The sequence below is a fragment of the Schistocerca nitens genome, chromosome 8 (assembly GCF_023898315.1).
Source record: "Schistocerca nitens isolate TAMUIC-IGC-003100 chromosome 8, iqSchNite1.1, whole genome shotgun sequence".
NCBI lineage: Eukaryota > Metazoa > Arthropoda > Insecta > Orthoptera > Acrididae > Schistocerca > Schistocerca nitens.
In genome coordinates this window covers 510,692,359-510,717,083 of record NC_064621.1, presented here as the reverse complement: position 1 = coordinate 510,717,083, position 24,725 = coordinate 510,692,359, and the positions used below count along the sequence as shown (strand labels likewise).

The window sequence follows — 24,725 nt, the reverse complement described above, 5'->3', positions numbered from 1 at the left end:
TGGTAGTACCCGCCTGCAAGATGAACATCTTGGGCGTGAGTACCGTATAAGTAGCTAGGGATAATATTAAGAAAGGAGATGAAATAGAGCGGTCGTGTAAAATCAGTATTAAGGAAGGATAGAGGAAAACTTAGATTTGTTGGAAGGGTTGTGGGAAAGTGCAGTGTATCTTTAAAGGAAATCGCTTACAAGACTGTAGCGCGACCAATTCTAGAGTATTGGTCCAGTGTTTGGGATCCTTATCAAGCAGGCCAGACAACCGACGTCGAACGCATTCAGAGACGCGTTGCTAGGGTGTACAGGTCGGTATATATAGCCCATACGAAACTGCAGCAGAAATGCTCGGCGAACTTAAATCGGAATCATTGGAAGAAAAAGACAAAGTTGACGTGTAACCCTGCCGGTTGAAGTTTGTAAAACTGTATTTGATGTGCTACCATTATGCTGCCACCAACGTACATGTAGCATAGGGATCATCAATATGAAAGAGACTACAGTGTGTACAGAGGCGTATAGACACTTTTCCCTAGCTGTATTCGTGAACGGAAACGGCCGAAAAATCTATAATTTTGATACGGTATACCCGCCACCATGCACTGTACTGTGGCTTACGGATTATATATGCAGAAAAGGTCATAGCTGATAATGCCTGACGTGATATGAGGGTTTTTCTTTTTGTTTCCCTTTTTCCCTTCAAGGTCCGATCGGTCGCGAAATTAAAACCGCATTGAAAATCTGATGAAGCTCCGTGCGGACGTGTTGTGAAGTGTTTGTAGTATCCCCGACGATAGCGTCACGTCGCGCTTTCCGGTTCTGAGCGCACAGTGAGCACATAGACAAGCCTAGAACAATAGAGTTTCCCACCAAGTGTGAAATGCGTGCTGTCAGTCGATTCCTTCATGCTGACAGGTTCCGCCTGATTTTATGCAGCCCACATAACGTAACTATCATGCATGACAGCGAAGTGCGGCACTGGTGCAGGAACTTTGAAGCAGGACGTACAGACGTTCATAGTGCAGGCTGTCAGGGAAGGAAACGAAGTGTCGACCGCTGGTCTTGCTAGGCGAGTGAGTCAGTTGGTTCGAGAAAATCGTCCACGAATGGCGATTCAGAACAAATTAAAAGGAATGTTATCATTAGGCATTGTCCATCCTCATGACAATGCTCGGCCGCACAGCGCAGCTGCAACAAAGACGCTCCTGCGGCGTCCTCGATGGGAAGTGTTTGTCACCCACCGTACAGCCAGGGCTTGTCTCCCTCTGATTTTGATCTGTCTGCTCACATAAGCCGCTGGCTATGAGGACAGCGTTTTGGCACAGGCAACGAGCAGCAGATCAGCGTAGAGAATTTGCGGGAAGAGCAGGCGGCTGCCTTCTGTGACGAGGGTATTAGAAAGCTTGTCTACATGGTAGAGCGACTCTCTAGAGAAGTAGCTGGAAGATGTTGCTAAATGTTGCAAGTAAAACATTTTTGATTTTCGCTGTGGCTTCCATTTTTGGACCTTGAAAAAAGGCAAGTTATTTGCGCTCACAATATATCTCATAACGCCATATGGCACGACCTTATAGAAAGTGACCAAGGTCTGATAAATGTACCAGTGGGTGGCAGTAATGTCTGTATGTTAGCGTATGTTAGTGCATGTCGTGATGGGGTTACCCAGTGCGCTGCAAAGGAGGAGGATAGTGAAAACTGCTACGGCCAGAAAGCCTCTTAAACACCGAGGGAATCGTGAGGTAATGTTGCAACATAGCGGGGTTGTTCATCTGTTATGATACAGTATTATCCCATGTATGTTGTATTATATTTATTTAACGAATTTGTCCCCTTTTTATGTTGCGGTGGTATGATTAAGTGAATTGATAGAATACCTTTAATGGAATACGCAAATGCTGGCCACTAAATTCTCAAACTATGCATTGGTGTATTCTTTGACTATTGTCATAGAGAATAATAATGGTTCTGGCTAGAGGATGGGAACTGTTGTTGAAAGATTTGGCAGAGATCTGTTGTGAACTATTGGCATTACAATACAACAACCGAAATTAAATTAAATTATTTAATCTTCAACATTTTTAATTAGTAAAGCTGTATTAATCTCATAGGCAGAAGAAACGAAGATGAGCACTTCCACAGTAACTCGACGGATGACAGATAAATCCCGTCGCTAGAAAATATGTTTTACCGACGTTTAAACCATTGGATAAAATCATTGAATGGTTAATTGCGCTCAGTAGCTGACAAAAGAATCTCTTTTTTATTATCATTATTATTCATTAAAGTATCCTTGGCGCAACGTTCTATTCCAACCATCGAAACCTCATCGATAGTGTCTTGTCTCTTCAGTCCAAACCACTGCAGGCATTTGAGCTTCAGTCAAGAACATGGGAAGTATTCTTGTGATAATACTGTACGGTCCTCTATTCGCTGTACATATACAAAACTCTGGTGACTAAAATTTCTTTCTACGTCCGGTAATAGAACCAGATGCCACCATTTCTGACGTCGTCATATAACTTATAGACTTCCTCTGTGGAGACGTGTTACGTAAATAATTAGTAAATTAAAAGAATTATCTCCTACAAAGTCCAGTGAACCATCGGCAGAAAGACGAACATGAGTGAAGCATTATCGAGTTGTAGAGGAAATTGGCTGTAGTAGTGTTAAAGGAGACAGTTAAGAAAACGACGAAAAATCTTAATCAAGGTGGGCAGAAGACTTATAATCCCCGCTCCTTCCCAATATCTGTTCAAGTTACACGTTGCTGACAGTAGCTAGCAACTATTCTGATTTATCTAAATTCACAGAGAATATTTTTTCGACTTATCTACGTTGCAGCTTACAATCCGAAGTCTCATTGAAAAAGAACCCATGAAGCAACTATGTGAAACAACAGGCTTGGATAATATATGTGAATGTGTAGAAGCGTGCAGAATTTAGTCACGGAATGGAGGCTTCCTTATTAAGCGTTATCAGATGGGAAACGTTAGCAAGCATGTTCCAACGCGTGTCGACATGAGCTCGCGACGAGAAATGGCATTTATGTTTCTCGAAATGTTTATTGGGCTATTTCCTGCTTCCAGTTAAATTCCTTCCAAGCAGTTTTACGGTATCACCATTAAGGTAATGCTGTCGGCTAGAGATTCGGTGTCGCACTAAAGGCAATCTGAGGCGGCCACCGTATTTGAGACAACTGAATGATATTTACACATAGAGAAAATAGTTCGACTGCAGAATTAGTGGCAATCTTCTGTTCTGGAGTCACACCGTATAAATACCTAGAAGTAAAACTGTAAAAGCGATGGAAGGAACGTGTGAAGTCACTAGTATGGGGAGGCGAATGGAAGAACTACGTGGGATGATTCTGAGAGAATGCAGCGCAACTTAAAGGACGCCACGTTCAAGGAAGACAATTGTGCTACCAGTCACAGAGTAGTGTTCGAGTATTAATAGTCTTTATCACATAGACATGGCAATAGGCCTACATATCTAATCTTAACGAAGAGACGCGCTGTTACGGTGATTGCAGGTCGGTATAGCCCATAAGAAAGGGCAACAGATTACTTGTAGAATTTCGGAAGTCCTTGGTGAAAAAAGAGACTTTTCTGCTGCACGAAACCCGTGTTCGGCGCGTTTAAAAGACTGGTACTGGTATCAGACTTTGCGGCAGATTTATTATCTCTATCTTTTATATTCACTCAAAGACCACGACAAAAAAGAAATAAGGGCGCGTACTGTGGTACACAAACGGTGATTTTCCGCTCTGGCCCCATAGGCGAGTGGAACAGGACTGGGCGTGGTTAGTATTTGTACGAAGTACCCTGCACGTTGCACACAGTCGCTTGTACAGTGTATATACAGTTGCGGATGCACTTCGGCACTAGCGAGGTTCAAATTCCTGTTCAATTTCCTTGATTTAGGATTTCCGTGGTTTATCTAAATCACTATGGTTTCTAAACAATGCAACGTCTGATTTTCCTCCTACCGTTACTTACTTCAAGATCCGTCTCTAATGAAGTCGACGTCAACTGGAGGATAGCTTCCTCTGATGTACGATAAATGGAATAGTGAATGGAGGATAAAAAATAGGATTTTAATGTTTTCTTCGGCAATGAGATGCAAGCCAAATGAATGTTATGAAATGGAAACACATCTCAATTACATTACACGAAATATCCCATTGCGGGCATTTCAGTTGGTGGGAAATAATATGTAGCCGTCTCAGTATACAGACAGATCCCTCCATACTAGCGATTTTGTGTGTGTGTGTGTGTGTGTGTGTGTGTGTGTGTGTGTGTGTGTGATTATGACCGCATGGGCATGTGAGTGTGTGGCGTTATTTCTGTGTATAATTGACCAGCACTCGTTCCGACGCCACAGCCATCAGCATGTGGCCACGGAGATATAATTGAGCACGTACACACGCAGACAAATAACGAACAGCGGCCAACGCGCGACTGCCCGGCGCATAAAAAAATGCCGGCTCCCGTCCGCGGCCGCGATAATAATCCATTACGGCTTTTTGCGCTGCGGGCCGCCGATGTGGACGTGGATTTGCGCCCGCCGCGCCATTCTTCGCGGCACCAAATGCATTTGGCCGCGCCCCCGCTGCCGCGGCAATCGCCGCTGTCACAAACACGCAATAAAAGTATACATTATTCACTGGCCGGCTTTAATGGAAAATACGTTACACAGGGATTATAATTACAGCATTTGTGAGGTCGCGCGTGTTACTCAGTGCGCAGTTCGGTTCTCTAATTTTCTGCTAACAGATGATGGGGATCACATGTAATTTATACAAAAGGGGCTTCGCTTTGGCCGGCATACAATTTTACGCTTAGAGTGAGGTCTTTTTTCTTTTTTAAAAAAATAGATAAATATTAGCAATTGTTCGGGGAAGAGTAGATGCGTTATTCGTTGCCTGCAAATCTCGGTATACTTTTAAAAATTTAAAGCGTTCGGATAACTCGCGGAACGCACAGATACTGCGGTTGTGGCGATTTAAATTATCGTATCGTTTTTTAAACGTCATCAAGAGAGGCATCGTTAATTTGCATTTAACAGCCATACGCTGAAACGAAGGGGGAGGGGGAGATGCATTTTTTCCCGAGTAGCTAACACAGATAAAAATTAGGTCCATTTTGCTTCTACGCTCTCTCGACGAATGCTATTAAAAAAAAAATAGCTAGAACAGAACTGGTGAATGAAGTGCTTATGCAAAGCTCTGGCCATACGCGACTAAGCGAATGATAATGGTAAAGAGTCCACTATGTCGGGAAATATGCAGTGATTACATACTTTTTATACAAAACTTCAATAATATTTATGCAGATTTAAGCATAACCAAACATGCACTCGGTTTATCTTTTATCATTTTTTCGTTATACATACCACTGTTTTTGCCACCTGCGCCTCCTCACCTCAGAACGTCTCATTAACCAAACAAGAGCTGTCTTATGCACGCCATTAGACTGCGGAAGTGCAAACTCTGTGCTGATTTTACACCTTTGTTATGTACGGTTACATGCTTCGTTTACACCGAATGATGAGCTCTTTTTAGTTAGTCCCGTACGACAGCTCAATACGTGCGTAGACGAGTGCAGGGATATGCCCCTGTACTTAGTCAAATTTTTCACAAAATAAACCCGGAATCTGTCATATCTGAAGCCTACGTTTGTCGATACAGCTCTGTATTAGTGGGCCAGTAACGGCGAATCTACGCAATTTCGACACACTTTAGCTTTATATTTGCCACATTAGCCAGATATTTCTGCAAAAATATTCATTACGAAAATATGGTTTTAGTCCTCTTTCCGAGCACTGTGAGATGTCTTCAAAATATATCTTGTTCTCTTATTAAAAGAAGCTGGAGCTGCTTTATTATCTCGGTAACAAAAATTACTATGTTAGGCGTGCAGCAAAATGTGATAACGAGATTGTGAACTGTTACTTGCAAAAAAAAAAAAAAAACCTGTTCCCCTATCGTGAAGCATTCATGAAATACTAGCGACTTTTTGGTAATATACGCCTTGAGTGAATTTTCGGCCTTAATTTTATTCGTTAGATTTGTGATAAAAGCTGTAACTAAGAAGCACCTAACGCTCGAGTATTTACTTGCATCAGTTGTTGGCTATTAACAACCAATACCTACCACTCAGAAATTCTTAGACCTAAAGGACTAACTCTTGTACTATGCATTGTTGCAAACAATGGCTCTACATTCACTAAAATTATGTGTGTCGAAAGAAAGACAAAGTTGTTTTGAATTCCCAAGGATTCTCATTTCTCAAGGGTAAAACATTGCTAACTCCGCACACTGACTCCCATTCTTCGACACTTAATGTCTACATATATTCTTCATAAGCCACTGTACAGAGCAGGACGAAAGGTGCTTTATGCTACTAAAAGAGACTCCGGTTCCATTCATAAGCGGAACGAGGGAAAAATGACTGCCTACTTGCCGCGATAAGTTTCCTAATTTCTCTTATCATATATGCGATATACAGGATGATTTAGCTGTGGATTTTTGCCACCTCCAACACCTCCAAATATCACACAAATTATTAGTCCTATAGAAAAAATGAGCAGGACCATTTTGTAGGAAATTTAATGTAGTTAAATCCTGCATTGGGATACGTTTTCGCTAGAGGCCGTAGTTTTCGAATTATTAAAGAAAAACGTACAAAAGTAACCTTAAGATGTGTTTTTCTTAAATAACTCGAAAACCGTGGTCTCCAGAGATAAACATATCCCAGTATAAAATTTAGATTCATTGAATTTCCTACAATAAGGTCCTGTTCATTTTTTTTCTATAGGATTAATAGTTTGCGCATAGAGTAAGTGAGAGAATATGAAAATCGCATGTGTGGCTTTTCAAGGTGTTGCGAGTTGCATAAAACTCATAGGTAGGGACAGCTGAATTACTATGTATACTATGGAGAAAGAAAAATTTATTCCACGATACCAGTTCTTTAAATTTATCCCATTATGATCAAAATGGCTCTGAGCACTATGGGACTCAACTGCTGTGGTCATCAGTCCCCTAGAACTTAGAACTACTTAAACCTAACTAACCTAAGGACATCACACATATCCATGCCCGAGGCAGGATTCGAACCTGCGACCGTAGCAGTCGCACGGTTCCGGACTGCGCGCCTAGAACCGCGAGACCACCGCGGCCGGCTCCCATTATGATTTCTAGAAAACAATCTCGTCTTTCTTTGAAAGACTTCCATTCATATTCTGTCAGCATTTCAGATACACTTTCGCATGTGCTATACTGATTTGTTACGGTCGTTGCAGCGCGTCTCTGAATACGTTCGATGACTGATGATTGTTCTTGCGTCAGTCTGTAGAGACTAAAACATCGACATATCACTTAGCCCTGACCTTGTTTACCTGTGTCGAATATTTCTAGAAATAAGATACACAGCGCCAAACAGAGCTCCTCTGTTTTGTTTACAGGGAAGTATCGTCCTCGGAAGATTATAATGAATTACAGAAAAAACGTAGCCAAAATGTTCACTTGTTTTACTGATTGGCAGCTCTCTTTAGAGTGATAGATGAATGCAAAGTAATGGACATTCGTAGGGACTTCGGAAAGTAAGTTACACATGTCGCCCCGCACTGAGGCCATTGCGCAACAAGAGTGGTGCACTGTCAGAAGAGCGTAAATGTTCTGTGTGTTCTGCAGACATAGTTTCGCTGCGGTACTGATAATAGGTGCATCGCAATGTGCGAATGAAATGGCACGGCAATTGGAAAGGCATTCTGAAGTACGCAGGACAGTAGATTCTTGTGAGCAAAACGTGTAAATTGAAAACAGATTTATCGTGAAATTCTGGCGGTATTTGGACCAAATGAATTTTCGCGTCCAGTCGAGAAAATGGCGCCAACAAATTGCTAAGACCGCACAGACTTAGGTGATGCTGATCCGCCTTACAGTCCAGGTCTCACGAAGCTAAATGAAGCGACACGAACACGTTAAGTCAGTATTAGAATTGGGGAATAGAAGACTCAGATTTGTTGGAAGGATTCTGGAAAAGTACACAAGAAAATTACATGCAAAACGCTAGTGCAACCAATTCTTGAATATTGCCGCGCCATCTGGAGCCCTTACCAAGTAGATATCACAGCTGACACCAAACCAATTGAAAGACGCACTGCCAGCATCATAATAAATGGTTCAAATGGCTCTGAGCACTATGGGACTTAACTTCTGAGGTCATCAGTCCCCTAGAACTTAGAACTACTTAAACCTAACTAACCTAAGGACATCACACACATCCAAGCCCGAGGCAGGATTCGAACCTGCGACCGTAGCGGTCGCGCGGTTCCAGACTGTAGCGCCTAGAACCGCACGGCCACGCTGGCCGGCCAGCATCATAATAGGTCGGTGTAGCCCATACAAAAGTAATAGAGAGGCTCCGAGAACTTCAGTGGGAATTTTTGGAAAAGGGTGCTGTTTGTCTCAGGAAAATCTCTTGCGTTAATTTAGAGATCCGGCATTCGAGGATGATTGACTGCCCGCATCTCGTGGTCGTGCGGTAGCGTTCTCGCTTCCCACGCCCGGGTTCCCGGGTTCGATTCCCGGCGGGGTCAGGGATTTTCTCTGCCTCGTGATGGCTGGGTGTTGTGTGATGTCCTTAGGTTAGTTAGGTTTAAGTAGTTCTAAGTTCTAGGGGACTGATGACCATAGATGTTAAGTCCCATAGTGCTCAGAGCCATTTGAGCCATTTTTGATGATTGACTGACAGTTCTCTTCCGCCACTGTATATCTTGCATAGGGGCCATGAGAATACCAAAAGAGATTTTAGTGCGCATGAAGAGGTAGGCCTATATAACAAACACAGTCCCAAGAGCTTTGACACTACCCTTCTTAAAATTCGACGTCCCATAGCATAGTAGCTGTGTATTCGTAGACGGCCACCCCTCTTGAAAAATGACCAGACAGTTGTCCTGCGAATCATACTAAGCATTTTATATAAATCTGCAGGCTTTCGTAGCCGTTGTCATTGATGGTAAATCTTCTGATTTGTTAGGCAGCGTCACATTCCCCTTCAAACTTCTGTAGTCCAGTCAGTTGGTATTCAACACAGCCATTTCCGTAACATAATTGCGGAAGTTTTTTTTCTCTATATGTTTCTTGGGGTGCTGAATCCTCATTTTATGTTTGCTGCCGTAGAGGAGGTCGACTTCACAACGAAAAACGCAAAGAGCCAAAAAATTTTCACACTTTTTTTTCAATTTGTCGCTTGTATCTCGAAAACTATGCATTTTCCGAAGATGATCACTCTGGTAAAATTAAAGTAGACGAAATTGTCTATAAAAAGCACTGGTCAGATTCGATATTTTGATGAGCGGTATCGCCGCTAGATAGCGCTGAATAGTTGCGATTTTTGGCCACCAGTGAGAACTAGTGAAAAGGTGCTCCCATCGAAGCACAAAAAATGCGAGTATGTTCGTGTTTATCTTAAAGACTCTGACTGAAAAATGGGGCTCCGGCTGCCTCATCCTACCTTCCTCAGCACCTTTAAATTTTTTTCCTAAAGTTTTTGCATGCGAAGATATTCGTGCTTTTTTATGCTGAGAGGGAAAGAGACAGTGGCAGTGTGAGAGAAAGACAGGAACACAGTGGCAGTGGAACATAGTTGACAGCGACAGAACAGTGCTAGAAAAACAGCGAAGGAGACAGTGGCAGAGGGGGAGGAATAAAGAGAATGTTGAAGTAGGTGAGAGCCAGAGAGATAGAGTATGTGACAATGATAACGAGGAAGAAAGAGTTAGTGACTCTGATAAGAGATACAGCAATAGGAAGGAAGCAATGAAATATTATCAGTAATAGCTAGCAAGCGGGAGACAGCAACAGTGAGAGGAGACTGTAGTAGTAGGACAGAACGAAGGGGACCGTGGCTGTGAGACAGGAGACAATGACAGGGGGACACAAAGAGATAATGGCAGTAAGTTGGGCTGAATGACTGAATGAGAAAGGGCAACTGCGAATGGATGGGTATGAGCTACTTACAGCAATGGACTAGTGGGTGTGAGAGAGATACAGTGAGGGGAGCTTGTGGGAGTTTGAGATGTTCGCGTGCCAAAATATTTGGGAAGATTTTTGAAGGTGCTGAGGAAGGTAGAATGAGGCAGCTGGTACTCCACTTTCCAAAGTCCTTTAATAAACAGGAGTATATTCGTCTTTTTTCATGCTCCGACAGGCGCATTTTCCCGCTGGTATGTATATGTTTTAGACGTTATGCAGACGTTTCTAGATTTCGACAGGAATTGCGGTCCGTTACTATGCATGGCTCCAAATTTGCGGTCGATACCAACGTCGGAGTGAACGTGCGTTTGTGCCGGGAGACGGACAGAGAGCTAGCTGCCTGCGCCCACCGCAGATGGACAGACAGGTGCGTGGTGAACACACCGAGCAGCGACTCGCCGAGATGAGGCGGCCTCTCCCCTCGTCTCGGGGGGCTGCGAGGTCTGTTATCACACACGCCTCCCTCCCCTCTAGCGCTACAGTGACGGTCCGTCAAAGGCGCTGCCGAGCGGCAGTCGGTCGGACGGTGTGTGCTCTGGCGCCGCGCCGGCCGGCCCTATTACATTTCTATGGACATACGGCCATTGTGTGCCGCTGCACCGACCACCGGCTGAAGGGCTGGCCGCGTATCTGGCGCACAGCACACACAGGGCGGGCGACTCACAGAGAGACAGCGCCGGCGCACGCGCCGGATTATGATTGCCGCAGCGCCGGCAGCACCACACAATACGCAGTTAATTTCACAGTCGGACTAATGATACACATTAGCGGCAACTAATCACGGCCGCCATAGAGATGGCATCTCTGGCTGCGGCAGCTGTCGCCGCGTCGCGGGCCCCTCACGTAAATCCCCCTCGCCTCTGTCCTGCCCCGGCGGCGCAGCCTCACCCCCGGTTTATCATCAAACAGAAATTATAAAACAGTTCCCTCTGGCGCGCTGCGAACCACTGCGCCGACTCACCGACACCTCCTCCCTCGCCGCGCGCACCGTCCATTCGAAATGCATTTGCGGCAGATAATGAGAAAGAGAGATGCGTATTGCACGGCCACGGCCGCCATGTATCGGGACATTATTCCCTAATGAGTGGCAGCCACTACCGCTGCCGCATATCATCCGACCAAACCCGTCTCGTCCCCTCCTCCTCCTATGTTTGCGTCTCCCTCTGCTTCCTCTCTTTGTGCGCCATTCTCCCCCCCCCCCTCCCCCCGTCCACCGACTCGTCAATCGAATAACTCGAAACTGGGGACTGCAGCACACGTCACTTAAGAGTACTGGCAAATGCAGCCGAAAGATCGCTATCTGTAGGCGATTCTCCTCATTGCTAGGCAACCTGACTCGGATTTTTCTCACATGTAGGTATCGCAGCGCTCCGTGACGGCACCGCAGCGGTTCAACATACAATGTAAATGACTTCTTCGTTTGTTAACACTTTTTTATTATTGATTAGAATCGAGCTATAAGCAGTACATTTACAGGTAGAATCAGAAAGCCACATCTACGGCTATCCCGTTTCTTCAAGGAGATTGCAGTCGACATACACCAAAAATTTATGTCTTTGGATTTACGAAACATTCAGAGTTCCGCCAAAAAAGTCGGTATAAAAGTGTATAAAATCTTACTTTCTTTTTTTCCCACTTTTTTACGTTTCGGTACTTCAGTCGGTAAAAGTAAAACCCTATAGGGTCACTTTGTTGCCCGTCTGTCTGTTTAGACCCTTTTTCTCAGGAACAGGTAGAAACGTATGTCAAGTACTAAGGTCTGCATGGCCTTGGCGGTGTAATAAATTTAAGCTTCTAAGTCAATGCAACCAAAAAAATACCACCATTTACGTCACATATTTTGAAATTCACGAAGTCATTCATCAAAGTCGATCAACTATCCGTATCCATAATTTTTGTGCGGAACCATCAGAGCGCAATTCTTGCTCGTACTTGTTGCTTTTTTCTTCTTCATCTTCTTCTTATTATTATTATCTCTTCTCGTTTTATTGAGACTACACAAAATACACGCTAAAGGATCAACTAAGAAAGGTACAGTGGCGTATTCTTGAGCAAATTTACTAGACTGCGGGAAATAAATGGATCTACAATCATACAAATTAAATATTATTTGCCAAAATTAAAAACGAACCCAACTGAAAGAGATGGTTTCTTCTCCCTTTACGATTATACACGCCTGTATCTCTCTGCTTCCACCTCTTTTTCTCTACGTACAAGACTGAAATGCCATTAAAATCTATAGAGATGGTAAATGCCAAGTCAAGATTACAATTCACTGTGTGAAATCTTATTGTGTGTTTACTTACCAAAAATCGATTTTGTAAATCACCAGCGTGCATCCATTCTGATGTGCTGTTCTGTTGTTCGTGAGCACCCTGCATCGCCTGTCTGTACATCGTAGCTTTTGCCAGGTTTCCGTGGCTATGGAAAGAGAAGACCACGCTAAGCTGGTAGTCTCTCCTTTCTTCTTCCCTGCCCTCCCCACTCTCCTTCCCCCCCCCCTCCCCTCTTCTATCTCTATCTCTCTCTCTCTCTCTCTCTCTCTCTCTCTCTCTCTCTAAACGATCTTAAGTTTACCACTAACTTCTTTTCTACCATTCTTCGTTACTTCCTTTTCTTCGGTTTACTCCCAATCCATATTCTGTACCAGTTAGATTGTTCATTGTACTCAATAGGTCATGTAATTCTTTTTCACTTTCACTGATGATAACTATCTAACTCTACTTCCGAAATCTTAGAATTCGTGTGCTACAAAGCGCTAATCCTCAAGAACACTTTGTTCCTGCTTTCTTACGGTGTTGATGCGGCTCGTCAGAAATTCCTGTCTTGTGCCAATCTCTACATAGCTCATTACTTTTTACACCCTACGCCGTCAATTATTCTTTGGATGTATTCCAGTCTCTGTCTTGCATCATTTTTCACTACCGATCGTTTTTCTAGGCCGACAAATCGTATGTAGTTGTCTTGATTTTTAGCAAGTGTTGCTTCCATTATCAAGAGCAATGTGAGGACTGCCTCTCTGGTGCCTTTACCTTTTCTATAGCCAAGCTCATGAAGAACGCTAGTGGAGGAATAACTCACTGACGCAGCTGACGTGTGAAGGGTATACAGAGGATTGGGACATGCAATGTAGCATCCACCACGGACTACGCATAGCGTACGGTAGGGCACCGCCGATCGTATCGCGTCGGCCGCAAAGTGCCGGTGAAACCACCAACACTATCCAGCGACGATCTCACCACTGAGCGGCGACCTGCCCACAGCTCACCAGCCCGACAAGGTAAACCTGAATCCCCGCCTACTGCGTCCTCTTCTGTTTCCTCCGACAATATCTATCCTATGTGCGCATAACTGCACTGGAGTTTCCTCGAATGACGCGGGGAATGCGATGAGCATTCATGTTAATAGAACGGAGTCGGCGTGTATACTTTCCCACTGCACCGATCGGATTAGAAGTCAACGAAGATTGGGGTTTAACCAACACCCTTGGCGAGGCCGTTCGAGCCAACAGACGCAAGGATGCGGAAAGAAATTATCCCTGGTTTTTAAAGGCGACTCCTCCCTACCTACCACGGCCCCTACCCCCCCCCCCCCCCTCCCACACACCCCACCCGCATAACCTTAACTGATTTATCGAATAACTCGGAAAACCAAAATCGAAAGGCACGATGGCTACCCCAGTATCTTAATCGTTGCAACACTTTTCTCGTTGACAACGCAGTAAAGATACACGTCAAATGTAAAGGACAGCAGTCATTCGCAGAATCCGTAATTTATAGCAGATTTAGACTTCGACTATAACGTGGTCATCATCGGCGCATTTCCAGAAGAGTCATTAGGCATTACCATGTCAGACCATGTAATTCACCGACAGTGACTATGTTATTGTCGAAATCTAGAACTGCAATGAATTACGTAGTCTACCAGCGACTGCTGTCTTTTACATTCCACCACGGGTATCCAAAGGATTACAATTTAATTGAAAAGATACGTGAGTTAGCCGACCGTGGGAGTAGCGTTGGTTGGTTGATTTGGGGAGGGGGAGGAGCAAACACCGAAGTCATCGGTCCCATCGGATTAGGCAAGGATGGGGAAGGGAGTCGGCCGCGCCTTTTCAAGGGAACCATCGCGGCATTTGCCCCGTGGGAATAAGATTTTACTCAAGCTTAATTGGCGAAACCATACTTTCTCTTACTATACTGTTACGAATCCATTGAAGGTAAAACAAAAAAAATAAAAATAAAAATTTTAACTCCATCGCGTGGTGATAGAGCAACTAGTAGGTCCTATGTAGAATGAGGAGAAGAAAAAAAGTTTTGGTTGCGATGTTGAAATTAATTGCTGCATCACCACACCATGGAGTGAAAACCTTTTACGATAATTTCAACATCGTGACCAAAACTGTTATCTTCTCCCCAGAAAAAACAGGTTTCAGATATGTTAAAACACAGAGGAGTAACTAAGTACAAAACCGTTCAAAAAGGATATAGCCTACGAGGATAGCATCAAAGCACTATATCAAAAGGAAATGTATTTGCAATTGCAAATGTGAACAACCATCGGCTATGTATTGGAATGACGACAGTGGAAATTTGTGCCAGACCGGAAATCAAACCCGCATTTCCCGCATTACGCGAGCAGTTGCCTTAACCGCTTCCGACATCTGAGCACGAATCATGGCCAGACCCAAACTTCCATATGTCGTCATTCATGAATCACAACCTGCACTGGAACGCTACTTATATTTCCAGCCAGGAAGGACACATTCATTAAGCGTCCAAGGCCTGGTATTGGCGAATAAATACGAAATAACTGTTCCTGTGGTATTAAGAATTATGATGCAGTGTTCCTTCGGACATGCAACCTCATCTGTGTCAAACGCACAAGTGTTTTCTAAAGCTAAACACAAAACTCATTTACTTTGTAGGAACAACAGTTATTTATATTAATTTCGTATGGCAGATATTTTTAAGATATCACAGTTTAGCCAGGCAGTAACAACTGAATAATGTGCAACATATGCAGGGTGATTCAAAAATATCTTATCGAACTCTGGGATTGGTTTTTTGGAACAAAAAAAGAAAAAAAGTTCGTATAAATAAATCCCCAACATTCTTAGTTTATTAATCACACGTAATGAAACCTTACGTTCAACATATCATTGCATATTGTCAGCAGGGAAGTACCATGAACTCAGAAAGTCGTAATGTTTAAAATATTTTTCTTTCGCTCCCACACACGCATGCACTCGTCGAATCATGGTCTTTCGAATGGTTGATTGGTTTCGCAGGCCACCATGACACGGCGACAAAGAGTTCCTGCATCCGGGTTTTCTGCTACATAAACCAACTGTCTGGGAACGCTTTCAGTGGAACTTCTAAATGATTGTGGAGGAATAGCAGCCCATTATTCCAGAAGAGAGGAAACCAGAGAAGGTGGCGATGTCTGACGCTGGGGTCTGAAGCAAAGTCGACAGTCTATTGCATCCCAAAGATGTTACATTGGGTTCTGGTCGGGACTATGAACGGGCCAATCAGTTTCAGGAATGTTGTCCACAAACAACTGCCTCACAAATGTTGCTTTATGGCAAGGTGCATTGCGATGCTGATACGTTATTGTATTGTGTTACGCAAGGACAACACACACACCCATGCCCGAGGGAGGACTCGAACCTCTGACCGGGGGAGTTGCGCGAACCGTGGCAAGACGCCCAAGACCACTCGGTTACCCCGCGCGGCACGATGCTGATACGATGAATCATTGTCGCCGAACTTCTCAACTACTGTGCGGAGCACGCAATGCTGTAAAATGTGGCCACATGGTACCGCAAGGATTGAAATGTCTCTGATTCATTTGTTACTCACGTAACATCTAATGACTAGCCCACGTTCGAAATCCCTGGGCGCTCCTGAACGAGCCATTTTGCTGTTATTGCTTTTCTACTGACAACACAATACTCCTCGTTTCTTATTGTAGTGGCGCGTCTGTCTCTTGTGACATCTAGTATTTGGTTCCGTATTGATCAGATAGTGTAGTTTCTGCGGGAAATGGTGCCAGCAGAGGGCCGCTTGGCGCAGCGTCGGACTGTCCGAGGGCTGACGTTTACGCGTTGGCCGGCAGCTGCGAAGGAGAAGGAGCTGGAACTGGCCACCCTGTCGCCGATGCCCTTCCGGGAGGAAGGAAAAACCCGGCAGTAATGGTCGCCCTGAGGGCCTTTCAGGATGACGGCTCGCGCGGAATGAATAAATGATGGGCATCGAGTGGACGCTGATTTGTGACCGGGGCAGGGTGCGCCGGTCGCCTGCGCGCTGCTCTCGCACACAATTACCTCCCGCGCTGAGAGGAGAGCAGAGGCGAGGGGACATTCCCTGGTGGCGGGTGGACGCCCCCGGCGTATTACAATGATTGGCAGTTCCCCGTTGTCGCTAGCGCTCACTTCTCGGAGGAGTTTTACCTGCTCTGTTGTAAGCTGTGCTCACCAGTATCGCTACACGAACTAAAAATGTCTCTACCGTGTGTGGATTCGCTTACCTGCTCAGAGTTAGTGTTAAACTGCATACTCGAACCAAAAAATCACATTTTTACACTTTATTTAGCTCGAAGCTGTCTGTCTGTGTTACTGAAGCCACTGCATAGTGCACGGTGGAAGACAACATGTAATAGATTAGATACTCTTCCATCATCATCATCATCATCATCATCGTTATCTTTGGCACTGCAGCCCTTTTGTTCCATTCTTTGCTGGTTAATTCCAGATCCCGAATTTCAGATTTCCTTAGGTCCTCTGTGACACCTTCTACCTACCTTAGCTTTTGTCTTCCATCCGCTGGTTACCTTCAGACACTCCACTGAATGACTTCCTAATCATTCTGTCATTAGCTCTCAGTACATGTGTTGCCGATTCCGGCCTATTAATATTACTGCAACTGACAATGTGTGGTTCATCATGTAGATTAGGTAAGTCACAGTTATATCTCCTGCTCCAATCACCATTTTCTTTCACGGGCCCAAGATTTTTTGTCATGTTCTTTCTTTCAGATATGCCGCTTCTCATCATCAAATTTCTATAGTGTTCAGGTTTCAGCGCCGTATGAAAACAACGGGCTCACTGAAACTTCATACGTCATAATTTTATTTTCCTGAATAGCACCTTAGATTTTAGATATCTCACTCCATTCTGTAATATAACGGCCATTCGTTTTGCTGCTGAGATCACTGCTGCTACAGCTTCAAATGGTGTAAAACTGAATAACTTGTTTCAAAATAATGTAGGCAACGCACATGTGAAAATAAACTCACATTTTATTATAATTAATATTTTACAAACACGAGCGTGCTTCTAATTTTGCGTCTGTAACGAAGAGAATATGTTATTTTAGGGTCTACTTTATTTCATGCTTCGTAGTCGAAAAGTGAAAATGACTCGATAGCAGAGATGTATCTTGGTCAAGTAATCGTGTAATCAATTGCAAGGTACACAACGAAAAATATTGAATGTATAGAGGTATTTTAATCCACGAAACACAATGAACTGAATCATATCACCGCTAGGAAGATTTGTAATAGGACATTTCGCGTAAAGAGAGAGGAAAATTTGATTATATTTTTACCTCCATATGAACTGTAATTTATCTTATTCTCGTGGTATTCTTTGCAGTACCAACGACAAAAGCACTAAACCTGTTCATTGTTCTATCTCGCATTCTAAAAGTAAAGCTGGTTGCTTTTAATACCGCAATGCTTTGCTCCGTAAGGTCTTACTGGAGGTGGCGTGGCTTTGCCTTCCTACTCTCTCTCTCTTTCTCTCTCTCTCTCTCTCTCTCTCTCTCTCTAAACTGATCCCACGAGTTTCGCGATAACAACTAATCCGTTATTCCAATGCTTCCTAGCTACGTTTCCTGTTACACTTCCATATGGTCTAGGCCGATCTCTTACGATCCTAGCAATGCGTCTTTGATCTTGGACGTCTTCCATCATGTCACTTTATTAGGGCCCCAGTATTATAAAGCAGATAGCGCTAGCTTCTTGTAAGCGCCTTTCAATTCCAGATGGATGAGCGATGATATCAGGGCAAGAATCCTGCATTGCTGCCGTGGTTATGTGATATTCCTCCAGTCTGTTATAAAGTAAGAAGTGTGTATCTGCATCCTACGGATGACTATGCTGACTACCTGTGCAGTGTTGTTCTGTGTTTGTGTTTTTACAGATGTACACGGAATGAAAGAGTAGAGTTTGTAAGCACATGACTTCTCTCTAATAGCACCATCCGACGATCGTAACATCGACACCAGTCCACGCTCTGACTCTATGAAGCACTGTGGAGACTTTTGGAAAACAGTCCAGTGCAAATTCTGGCGATATGAAATTCTTCTATTACCAGTACTCGAAGCAACTAACACTGACTAGAGGAACACTGTACTAGCGTACGAGAACGGGATTTGACGAATGATCTACTTAAATGAAACGCAAACCTTCACAATCCTACTGCCGCTATAGGTCATAATCACACTGGACGCGTAATGTCCACACCTGCTCCAGTTTGACAATCGGCTCGGGGCAGAGAAGTATTATATGACCAACATAGAACTTCGTACTGCACTATTAATCAGACACTAAAACTGAATTCAGGTCAACTTATTACTTCCCTAATCTTTCGCACAGTCGAGAGAGAAAAATGTCGAAAAACAGCCTCGACTTCTTTCATCCGAACGCTATTTTTGTCTCTAATGGCTTCCATGTCGACGAAACACTAAAATCCAAATCTTCCCCTCCGAGCGCTATTCGTCAAGAATACACGTGTCAGGAGGTGATTTACGAAATAAAAGTGTCGAAACGTTAATATATTACATAAATAAGTGTCACAAACGGGACCACCGTCAAGCTTATGTGAAGATGCTTTCGTTTGTTATATAAACTTAATATTACTTCTTTCAAACGAACTCTTCAACTAAGGACATTAGTTAAAATGCGACGCATATAGCAAAAAACGTATTAGCGTGGCACATCCGTCCCATGAAGACAATGATGAGTGCAGCTCTCTTACCACCATTTCTCACTTAACGAGGGGCCGCAGCAGAAAATATACTGTTCATGAGGGACCGGGCTTTTAAAAAATCGTTTACAATCATGATTTAGAGCGCCGATTGTTTCCCTAAACATGGCATTCCACTCTATTGTGGAGATAGAACGTTGAGTTTGGCAATAGACGACCATCTTCATTACTACCTTCTGTATTGGATGTTTTACATGTCCTTATAATCTTATAAACAAATTTTGGCCATTTCCAGCTGTCAAATAGCGCCTTTTTCATCTAGGTAGAGGTATATCCTGCTGGATACAATGTCTGCGTCATGCAACATTGTTAGAGAACCACGAAGATTCGGTAAGAATTTTAAGTATCCCAGGGTGTTCTCCGAGCGCAAACTCTTTTGCTGGAGGTAACAGTGTAAACAGAGACTTAAAAACAACATTAAACGTTCCCTGTTATTGGTAGCCCAGGTCTTGTGGCTGTTTACTTTCATATGGCTGAGGAAAGGATTTACAATAGTCGCTCCACCACGAACGTTCCGTTAATGCAAACCACATCATACTGTTTTGTTGACACTATGTTATCCAGGTGAATATAGTAAGAAATAATCCCTTGAAATGTTCACCTGCCTTTAACATTTTATTTGTTTTTCCATCCACTATCGTGTTTAGCACATGAAGCGTTCCACAAACTCTGTATTCAGTAGTCACATAATGTGCAGTAGCTGAAAACAGACCTAGCAGATATGCGACTGTATACCCAGAAGCAGGATCTACCAGTAAAGAGAGACCACCATAAAATCATAATAATCTCATATTAACGCGGCAAAGATCGGAGACGTACTTGAATTTCGAAAAATAAGCACACCGAATAAAAACTGCTCACCGTCACCACACAAGACAATAAAACCGTATAAAACCACTTCTAGTCTTGACAGTGGCCTCAGTTCTGCGAGGAGCTATATCCAGCTGAAGTGACCCATTGACGATTAGATCCCCTAGACTCTATAGCTACCAAATTGCGAGGGTGTTGACTGTTACGTTACAACCTGTTGTTCCAAATAATCTCAGTCATTTTTTAAGGTATTAGGATCGGATGATCAGTCAAGGATACAATATGGTGCCTGCGTGTTCGTCAAAAACGCGTGCTGCCTTGTGAACATGGCTGTTATCTTGGAAGACGAGAGTGTCCACGGCATAATCGTCATGAAGATGTGGAAGAAGTGGCAACGCTTTGTCATCGTGAGCATTGAAACAAACATTCGGGTTTATTTTTTCGGTATTCCTGAATGAATAAGCTAGTGTTTTGGTGAAAAAGACATCCCCAAAACATCGTGGAACTACGTCCAACCTTAGATACACCTTCCACACCGTACAGCTAAAAGCCTCATTGGGCTGCCCGGACACACTATGCCTTGCATTATCTGAAAAGAACAATGTCGTGGCCTGTCGGACAGAAAAACGCTACCAGTCAGCTTCTGTCCAGTTTCTCTACTGTTTGACCTAGCTTTGTATGCTGCTGGGAGCAGCGGCCTTGCGAGGTCCTCGTCTCCAGGTGTCAATTGGACGCAGTGCCGTATGCTGTGTTCGCTCGGTGACTGGTTGAGATGAGCCTGCATACACGGATAGCAACAGTTCCCGTCGTGTTTCAAACCGATTGTCATTGACGAGATATGACACTCATCCCCGATCCCTGTATCTTAGGATTTTTTATAACTGCCCTTATGCCGCTTTACGAGGGGATTTCAGAAAGGAAGTTACCCATTATTATGTCAGGAGAAGTAACTTTTATTGAACTTTGTATATACAGACACGTGACACTGTTTTCAACATAGTCACCAGATCTATGTAAACAACGGTCGGATTGTTCTGTCAACCGTTCAGTTAGTCGACAATCGAAATCCGCGCAATGGTCACGGAGCCATTCGAGAACCGTGAACTTCCTTCCTGATCACTGGAAAATCTCTTTCCCCAGAGTTCTTTTAGCTTGTCGTTAAGATGGAAATCTCATGGTGCAAGATCTGAACTTCCAAATCATCGTCACCCACGTCTGTGTGGCCTTGGTAACATTGTTGGCACCATTTCACTGCAGCTCGACGTGTCATAGCATTTGGTCATAATGTCTCCAGAATTTCACCGTGAACTGTGTTCAATTTAAACATTTTGCTCACACGTATTGTAGGCTACTGTCCCGCGTGCTTCAACTTTGGATTACGTTTTCAGTTGACGCGCCGTTTCAGTGGAACACTATGATGCACCTGTTACTTGTAGCGCAGCAGAACTGTCTCTGCAGGGAACCTGGAACAGTGGTCTTAACCTGGGACGACATGTGTAATTTCCTTTCCTAAGTCCCTACGTACATGACTGACAGTGGTACAACATTCCTTGTAGATACATTAGGCAGTCCGCCTTGATGCACCAACAAATATCCCAGCGTCATTCACGATGTGGAGATGGGCACGTCCAAAGAAGATAGCTCCTTCCTATCAACGTATTGCGCCTCGACGTCAGCTGACCTTAATGCACTGAATCCATACAACCGAATGTCACTGCTACGAGTTACTTCAGCGGTGAAATTTCACATGACGGCTTGGTACCAGTTCTACTCCCAGCGCTCCAAAGCAACCAATGTGCTTTTTCATGTGAGAATAAAAAGAAATTTACATTTTCGTCAAAACACGCTTTTAAATTTTCACACTACTTTCTGCGTATAGACGCTTACAGTTGGTATCACTGTAGTCATATAAGCACCATTCGGCCCCGACCACATCAGTTGCATTGTCAGTGACAGCGCAAACTTGACCGCTCCGTTAGTGGGTTGTAGTAAGAACAAAGAGCAATGATTCGATTTCTACCATCGGAAAGGGTGAAGGGGACTGAAATCCATCATAGACTTTCAGCACAATACAAGCGTCGTGTCATAAAATATGTTAATTTCTGTATCGAGATTTTTAAAAGTGACCAAAGACGGTGATAAATAAAGACGACGGTGATAAATGAAGACGGAACAGGACGACATCGGAGTCGACCCACGGCCCAAAAGATTCAGAAACCTCAAGAGATGGTTTTAGCAGGTAGAAGAGTTACCACCGATATGGTCGATATGGCAGTGGCTTCTTTGGACATCAGTCATGGTCTGCGTATCACATTATACTCAGTGAATTTGGCTTCTGTAAAGTTTCTCCCGATCGGTATCGAGGCAGCTTACTGAAGAAATGAACGTCAAACATTTTGACATAATCCAAGATTTATTCGACCGTTTCAGCAGGAAAGGCGACTGAGTTTCGACTAGGGTGGTCATCATCGATGAAATGTGGGTTCACCAATATGAACCAGGAGTGGAAACACCCCTAATATCAAAGGAAAAAAATTAAGACTCTGTTATCGGCGGAAAGGTTACACTAACCAGTTTTTGGGAAGCAGATGGGTCTGTAATGGGAGAGTACATGACAAACGGAAAAATCGTCAGCAAAGGGACTTTAGGTGAATTGTTGGAAAATAAGCTAAAGCCAGTAATTTTTGTTGTCAAAGAAAATGTTGCTGTTGCATAACAACGCGCACCCACACACGGCTTACCACACCGCTGAAACCGTCAAGAAGTTGGTTTTTGAATTGCTGGTGCACCCCTCTAAAGCGCAGCTCTTACTCCCTCCGACTTTATTTTGTTTGCGCTGCTCAAGGATGCTTCTTAAGTCGTCGGCTTTCCTCAGGCACGCAGAAAACTGAGGAGGAGATTAGTGTTTAACGTCCCGTCGACAACGAGGTCATTAGAGACGGAGCACAAGCTCGGATTAGGGAAGGATGGGGAAGGAAATCGGCCGTGCCCTTTCAAAGGAACCATCCCGGCATTTGCCTGAAACGATTTAGGGAAATCACGAAAAACCTAAATCAGGATGGCCGGAGACGGGTAAAACGGTGCCAAAGTAACTTTGCAACCAACCAAAAACTTCCATCTTGGCAGGAATACACAAGCATGTAGACTGCAGACTAAGTGCTTTGCAAAGGAAGGAGAATATGTTGGGAAATAATGTAGCTTACATATGAAATCCGTGATGTTCAGTAGCTAATTCGTAAAAATACGGACCTATGGAACCGGAGCATGCACCCTCAACGAGACTCCAAACATCATAAATGGAAGTCCTTAGATACACCGCCCAGAAGACAAAGATGGATGAGTTTAGGGATGAGGAGTTGAGGACGAACATCGGAATAAGGACATCTCTTTTAGACCGAATTTGCACGTGCAGAATACGGTGGTGTATGAACGTGTAATGCGGTTGGAAGCTACAAGAACAGCCAGAATAAATTTGGAAAGAGAGATGGAAGGAACATGTCCTGTAGGAAGACCCAGAACCCGTTGGAAGGACTTGATCACGGATGAGCTCGCTGCCAAGGGAAGGACAATGGATGATGATCTCCGTGCCATATCGTAAATGGACAAAAGAAAGCGGGAGAGACTCATTAACAGTAACGGGGAAAAATGGCTTTGAGCACTATGGGACTTAACTTCTGTGGTCATCAGTCCCCTAGGACTTAGAACTACTGAAACCTAACTAACCTAAAGACACCACACACATCCATGCCCGAGGCAGGATTCGAACCTGCGACCGTAGCGGTCGCGCGGTTCCAAACTGTAGCGCCTAGAGCCGCTCGGCCATCCCGGCCGGCAACAGTACCGGGGAGACTGGATCTGTATAGTGATGATGGTGGTGGCATGCTGAATCATTGTTTTTATTTAAATACGTTATAGAATAAAATGTGTAGATGAGTTTGATACATTTTGTCCAGTGAGCTTGTGCTATGTTAAGTCCTGGTAAACGGTGTGTGGCGCGACTGACAGTGGAGCGCGTCGTGGCAGGAGTGCGGCGGCCGCGGCGTGTTTGGAGGGCTGCCTAGTCGGCAGGTAGCCAGGCGGCGGAAGCCGGCAGGCGGCGATTGTCTGCGATCAGGCGGGGACAATGGGGGGTCGGCGGCGCAGGTGCGCGCGCGCATTGGCCGCCGGCCGCCGGGGGCGGGTCCTGGGCCCTGGCACACCTCCGCTACACCCACTCCGCACTCCCGGGCCCCTCCACGCTGGCACCGGCACCGGCTGCAGCTCTCTAGTTACGTATTACGCCACGCCAGGCAGACTCCGCTAGCTGCTCATCTGCCTCTCTGGGACGGTAGCTGGGGCAGAGAGGACGCAATCCGACAGTGGAATCCTTTCACAATACGTCAGAGAGAATGCTCCCTTATCCTGATCAAGCACTGTGTATTCCAATTAATACAACGTTGCAGTTAACGTTTTAGCAAGTCGAGTCGAAGGGGTCTGCCGCATTTTACTTTTACAATGGAACCTTACCGACCGAGGATCTTCAATTTTCTTCATGAATTTTCTAAAGCAATATGGAGCAATTCTTTAAAAAATCGCCTTTGAAGCCTTCCGAGCGCTGTTAAGTAGAAAACAATTGCAACCTATTCGTCAGTAGACGATTTCATTAAAATAAAATATTTGTAGTCGTAAAGGGAGTTGTTCTATTCCTGCCATAGCATTTTTTAACTTTTACTTAAATTACAGAATTATTAACAAATAGAAATGTAGTTTAACAAACACTGCGTAATAATTTCTATAAAAAAACGTATTTTTAGTTTTAATTATTGGTAACATGAAAATAACTAAAAT

The 24,725-nt window shown here is 44.1% G+C and overlaps 1 protein-coding gene across 4 annotated transcripts in view; it reads right to left on the bottom strand.

The window, feature by feature from the left end:
- The window catches only part of LOC126198762 (transcription factor Sox-5-like), a 1,065,309-nt gene that overhangs the window by 169,775 nt on the left and 870,809 nt on the right, over window positions 1–24,725 (bottom strand). The gene's annotated exons all lie outside the window — the stretch shown is intronic.